Source organism: Colobus angolensis, unplaced genomic scaffold (assembly GCF_000951035.1).
Source record: "Colobus angolensis palliatus isolate OR3802 unplaced genomic scaffold, Cang.pa_1.0 Scaffold4, whole genome shotgun sequence".
In the NCBI taxonomy this organism is placed as follows: Eukaryota; Metazoa; Chordata; class Mammalia; order Primates; family Cercopithecidae; genus Colobus; species Colobus angolensis.
The window spans coordinates 7,102,937-7,109,661 of record NW_012117376.1 but is presented as its reverse complement, the minus strand read 5'-3'; the positions used below and the strand labels follow the sequence as shown (position 1 = coordinate 7,109,661).

Sequence of the window (6,725 nt, the reverse complement as noted above, 5' to 3'; positions counted from 1 at the left end):
GGCGGAGCTTGCAGTGAGCTGAGATCCGGCCACTGCACTCCAGCCTGGGCGACAGAGCAAGACTCCGTCTCAAAAAAAAAAGAAAGGGCTGAATAAGGCTGGGCACGGTGGCTGACAACCGTAATCCCAGCACTTTGGGAGGCCGAGGAGGGTGGATCACAAGGTCAGGAGTTCAAGACAAGCCTGGCCAATGTGGTAAAACCCCATCTCTACTAAAAACACAAAAATTAGCCGGGTGTGGTGGCACACACCTGTAGTCCCAGCTACACGGGAGGTTGAGGCAGGAGAATTGCTTGAACCTGGGAGGCGGGGGGTTGCAGTGAGCTGAGACCACACCATTGCACTCCAGCCTGGTGGACAGAATGAGACTCCGTCTCAAAAAAAAAAAAGTGCTTAATAAATATTTATTGAGTAAATTAATACTATTATAGAGATTGATTCATTAATACTATTTTAGAGATAGATTCATTTCCAGCTGGATCCTTAGAAGGAATGGGTGCCTTATAATAGTCATCATTTGTCCTGGAGAACTTACTCCTCAAATCTCTTGAAAAGCCTAAAGCCACCTTTATCTGTACCCATAGTTTCTACATCTTTTCTTCCTCCATCAGAAAGAGAACAGAGAAAGATCAGGTTACATTGCTTCTGTGGGCCTGTATAAATTCCTGAGCGGTTCTCTCTTCTGTCAGGAAAAGTTTCCCTGGCAACCATATTTACACACTCACTCATTTCCCTCCCCTCCTTTGATTCACTGGTTGGTATAAAAATTAATTTGCATTGATTTGCTGAAGCTTACAAGCTAATCATTCTAATAGACTCACAAAATTTTAGACGCTGGTCTCTGCCCAAAACTTGTTTCTTAAAGGGCCTGTTTACTTTCTTTAGAAATTTGAATGTAATTATCTTCAGTTTAAATATTTTTAAATACATTTAATATGTATTCTGAATGTTTCTGGCTTCAGGTAGAGAAAATAATATTTTTCTAAGGGCATCTGGCCTATATTATTAGTTAGGACGATCAAGAAACAAAGAGATACTTTAGTTCTGAGTAAGCAAAGGGTCAGATTCTTATCCAGCTATAGTAAGGTCCTGGAAGATAAAAGTCAAGGACCAAAACAAAAAGTCTGGGTCACATGAAATGATGAATCAGGCCTAAGATTCTGGGTGATCAGAGGTCAGGACCTGGATAACAGGAATGGGACATGAGTTATCAAGAACTGAGTTTCATTAATTCATTCACTAAGTATTTACTGTGCATCTACTAGGGCATGGTGTTGGGAAAAGAGCAGTGAAGAAGCCAGACACAGATGTACCCTCATAAAATTGAGAGTCACATATCTGAATAGTGAACACATGTTGTCTTTGTTATTGAACCAAGTATCTCTGGACTAGGGGTGCTCAGTGTATAATTTCCTATAAAGGCCAGAATTGGTTTCAGATTAGGAATGGCACAGAGACCTATAGATAAAGATAAGCTCAAGAAGCCTTCACTGGAGTAGATAAGTTGGCAAGTCAAGCAGTCTTGGACATATACTACAGTTTCTTTATATTTAAACTTCAACAACAATGATATATGAGCCTATCACAGGAAACAAGGTTAGATACTTTGCAATATACCTATGTTTTATAAAGAATAGAGTGAAAGCCGATAAAGGTATGAGTTATTCTTAAGCTCTTTTAACAACCATTTACTGAGCTTCTATGATGTTCAAGAAATAGTTTTAGGAACTTAAGGGTATGAAAAAGACATGGTCCTTAGCAATTATAACAATGTGGCAAATGCTATAATGAGATGCTAATGTATGAAGAAATATCAAAGAGGAGATTACTAATTCTTAAAAAGCAAGCTGGGAAATGCCTTCCGAGAGGTAATGCTTGAAATGAGTCTTAAAAGATAAGTAGAAAATTTTGTTTTAAGCTGGTAAATGTTGGGGTAATTTGTTATACAGCAATGGATAACTACTACAGTGCCTTATGGAGACCATGCTATAGCACAACTAGGAGACTATGGAGAAGACCCAGCCCAGTCATGTAAACTGTGTTTCATGTGTATACTGCAGGTTATATTGGACATCTCTTCATATTTTCTTCTCACGTATTCTTAGGCTTACCTGATCCATGTTGGGCATAGAAAATGAGAACAAACACTCTGAACGGGGATGAGACAGGTAATGGGAGGAGGCAATACAATCTCAATCTTGTCTGATTTCCCCCACAAAGGAATCCAGGTTGGTTGGCATAGGACTTGGTCAAGTGGTAAGTGTCAAGTGATGTCAGGACTTGGTCAAATCATTACTCAGAGAGACCAGAAGTGAGAGGAACAAGAGGACGAGTAAAAACTGTTTCTGAGAGAACCATAACCATGAAACCCAGAAAAACCTAATTGGTTGTCAGTTCCAAGTAGTGACTGTAAAGCCAAAAATTAGAGAAAATAGAAGTTTCTGTGTTTCTTAATTCATGTGGGTAGATGAAGGAACAGAGTAGGCAACAAAGGCAAGAGAGAACAGAAGCATTCCAGACAATGGTGGCAACCAGTGGGGTTCAAAGCTGCTGGGGGAGTCCATGGTTTGAGGGTCAAAGGGTAGCATCAACTTGGTTAAAAAGGCACCAGACGAGGGCAGACAAGTCGTAGTGTACCTGTTCCACTCCAATTTCTGTTTCAGTAGGTTGAAAAATGGTCTCCATATCTTCCCATGAACAAATGGGTATATCTAACTAAAAAAGGAATAGAAATGAACTTGTGTTGTATTTAAATTGGGAGTAACAATAGCATCAGGACTATAACTCTCTCTAATAATACCCTCAAAATATGGTGGATGAGTTTCTAGAAGTCATTCTAAGTAAGCAATTCCTTGCCTCTTTATTCTCTATTCTCTTCATATTGACTAGGCATTTCCTTTTGCCCTTCACACCAGCCAACTCATGGAGTTCAAAATGAGGGGACCATAGGAAAATGTGATTGTGCAGCATGACATAGCAAGGACTTAGGCCACCTACCCAAAACAAAGGCCACGGCGCAAAATGCTTTCCTACCTTCAGGAGGTAGTACAGATACCTTCAGGCAGAAATGGGTACCTAATTTGTGGGGCCTGGTGCAAAATGAAAATGTAGAACCCCCTTGTTAAAAATTATCAAGAATTCCAAGACAGCAACAAGAGAGCATTAAACCAAGCCTGGGCCCCTCTAAACATAGGGCCCTGGGAGACTGCACAGGTTGCATACCCACAAAGCTGGCCCTGACTTCAGAGACAGTATAGCGTGATCCTTCAGGAAAGCTTTAGAGTCTGAGCTGGATCCAAATCCCATCTGTGCCACTCATTAGCTATGTGACCTCCGGCAATTTACTTAGTCTTTCCATGTTGCCAAGAGGTTGCGTGGTTATAATCTGGTGCTAGGAAGATTAAATGGGATAATGAACAGAATGTATACAAAGAGCTTAGCACAATGCCTAGCACATAGTGAGCACTCAACAAATGATAGCTGTACTATTACTGTTCAATGAAACATACAAGTAGTTATTAAAGCAGTAAGTTTAAGAAATGGACTGCTGACTTACTATTAAGGATATGAAAGAAAAAGAATAGTATTTTAGGTCAACTAAAATAATGAAGCAGACAGGGAAAATGAAATCTTCCACTTGACTGTGCTGTCTTTGCTAATCACTTCTCTATTTCTTTTCTTCCTTTCATTGCCAAACATACAAAAGGTGATCCACATGCTGTCTCCACTTCTTATCTGCATCTCATGCCACAGTTCTCTCTAATGTGGCTTTTAATATCCCCATGGCCACCCCTGCCACTCTAGTGAAGCTATCATTTTCAAAAAGTTACTAATGACCTTCTGTTTACTAAATATAATGAATGTTTCCCACTCTTTCTGTACAATTTCATACTGCAGACCAATTTCTGCAGCTCAAAACTTTTTCTTCTCTTGACTTCTATGATACTACACTCTCATGGTTAATAGCATGTCTAACCGGCCTTGGCATCTGTCAGGTACACAACAAATGGTGGTGAATAGAATGCATTTGTTTGATGAATAAATTAGATGGTTGTCTTGCTTCTTTGATATTCCTTATTTTCTACCATATGAACTCCATGGCTTCTCCCTCCCTCCCTAATTGTGGGATATATCTCCAAGTTTCCGTCCTTCATCCTCTATTCTATTTCTATGCTGTTACCACCGGTGAACTCAACTAATCATATGGCTTCAATTATCACCATTTTTTTTCTTTTCTCAGCTCCTATAATACCACGCATTAACCATCTCAAAAAGGTACTAAATGACTGCTATACATTTGTGATTTCATTTACTCATCACAACAATATTGGGTAGGTGGCATTATTACAGATGAAGAAACTGAAGTCAAAGTCATGTAGCAAGTACCTGGTAGAACTGGGATCCAAATCTTTGTTTAGCTGAGAATAACCCCCATACTACACCACCCCTCTCATTTTCCTATCTCCTCCACATCACAAATACAGGATAGTATTTGCACACAAGCAGGTGTTCGGTAAATACGCTGATTGAGAAGACTGTTTAAATACCGCCCATGATTTTCCAGCACTTATAGTATCATCAGTCTGAGCAGAGCATATTAAGCATGTCACCCCAGTGACACCTTCTTTAGACTTGATCTGTAATATAATTCAAAACAGAAAATTTGCCAAAAACTCGCCATAATCTGTTCTAAAAATAAATTTGGTCTAAGCAAAGCAAAAAGGCCTTTATCTGATTCAAATATTAGGAGAGTTTTCGGGATGAGGTCCACCTTGCTACTCTGGGCCCAACCTTGCTCAGCTTCTAAATGATCAGGAAGTAAAAATAGGTTGGCTAGTTGATGGCTGATGAGGTTAAATGAACTATTTATAGTTCTAGAGATAGATACTAAGACAGCAGAATGGGATTTTCTCTGCTCTGGTAGCTAAGACCTCATTAAAAGAAGCCCAATACGTGTGAGACATAGGTGGAAACTGGGATGAAGAGAAGAGGGTAATAGTAAGGAGGGAGGGTAAACAGAAAGGAGGAGGCATTGGAAAGCCTATGGAGGGCCTGGCCCAGTCTGGCAGATCCACTGCTGTTGTGCACAGCTGGCACCATGCAACAGTGGGGTCAGCTGCATTTGCACGATTCATGGTCTCAGTCCTGGACTACTTGCCCTGACCCATCTCACACTCCAGTCCTCTCTTAATCCAGATCCTTCCAGCTTCTGATCGTAATACTTATTTCCCCAGGTCTCACAGATTTGACATCCAGCATTGCTTCCCTAGTTATGGCCATGTATTCTCTTTTTGTACGGTTTAGATTTGCCCTCCTCAGATGCTGCCTCTAGTGCCAAACATTATGTCCAGTTTTCAGGCCCTCTCCTTTAGAGCGATTGAAAACCACTCCTATTCCACCTCCACATGATGGACTCTTACTTGGAAAGACATGGGTGACAAAGACCAGGGATGAGGCTCAGAAAAACTGATGAGGGGAAAATATGGCAGAGAAAACAATAAGAAAAATATCACTGGACAACTGGGCTGGGAATGAGAAATTCCAGGCTACTTTTAGAAAGTTACATTACAGAGGAAGGAAAAAAGCCATAGTTACAATAGAAAGCCATTCCCTAGAAATAACATATTCTTTATGTGGCTGCATTTGCTGTTCCCCCGCTTTGACTGCCTTTTCAGTCTTTTCCAATTTTCTCTGCAAGGTGAACTCCTATTCACCCTTCAACACCTTATTTAAATGTGTTCTCTGGAAAGCCTTCACTGGTCCTCTCAGACAGCTAATTGTTCCCTCCTCTGTGCTTCCACAGTCCTTTGCATTCACGTCTATTGTGCTGTTAATCACTTTTACTAGCAATTTCATTTGTTTCTGCTACCACTTCTTTCAGGACAAGGACTAATTATCTTTTATCTTACTCATCTTTGCATCCCCAAGACATAGCAGAGTGCCTGGCATATGCCAAGTATTTGTTGTTGGGTGATAAAAGACATCAAGAGCAACGTGGAAGTGCAATTTGCACTTCACTTGCAAAATCAAATTGGTTCCTGGTACTTTTCATGTGTAACCGCGTTTTCTCTTGATTTAGAAGGAACGAGTTTAGACTCATAAAAGAAACTCTATTGATATCACGGACGCATTAGCCGATTTTCATCCCCACTAGTGACAGAAATATTTTTTTCCCCCACACTTCCAAGAAACTCCCAGGGTAAGCTTAATATCAGTGGCGCAACTCTCCTCCTACCATTTCTATTGTAGCGAAAGTTAAATTACACTGTGAGCCTAAAGCTGCCACCAGTCTAAGTGAAATGGGGGAGGGGGGATAATTACAAGAAGACACTTCTGTAGCAGACCTAGGAGGGGGTTGGGGGAGGAAGATGAATTTAAGCTTCGCCTTATAAGAAATGTGTTAGACACTCACGTAGAACAGCCGCTTCCTCTGTGCATGACAGACCCGATCCAGGTGTCCAGCACCGACCTTTTCCCATGGGTGTCAGGTCATCACCCAGCACAGAAAACAAGGGACCAGCGCCTTTCTAGGGCATCCCTCTTTCTCCAACCTTGGGGCCCGCTTTTCCTCTAGGTGACTGTTCTCTCCTCCCAGTTCCAGCAACCCCGGTTCCCTCTGCTGGTGCCCCCCACGCCACGCTTGACTCTGGACCGAAAGTGCCAGCGGCTGGGCTGTCAGGCCGCGGCTGGGGAGCGGGCGCCCTGGTCAGGCCCGAACCCCGGGT

The 6,725-nt window shown here is 41.6% G+C and overlaps 1 protein-coding gene across 1 annotated transcript in view; it reads right to left on the bottom strand.

Moving 5' to 3' along the window:
* The window catches only part of PHC2 (polyhomeotic homolog 2 (Drosophila)), a 112,125-nt gene extending 105,400 nt beyond the window's left edge, over positions 1-6,725 (bottom strand). Inside the window, exon 1 of the mRNA XM_011955380.1 lies at positions 6,413-6,725. The gene's annotated coding sequence lies outside the window, so the exon portion shown is untranslated. The remainder of the gene's footprint in view (positions 1-6,412) is intronic.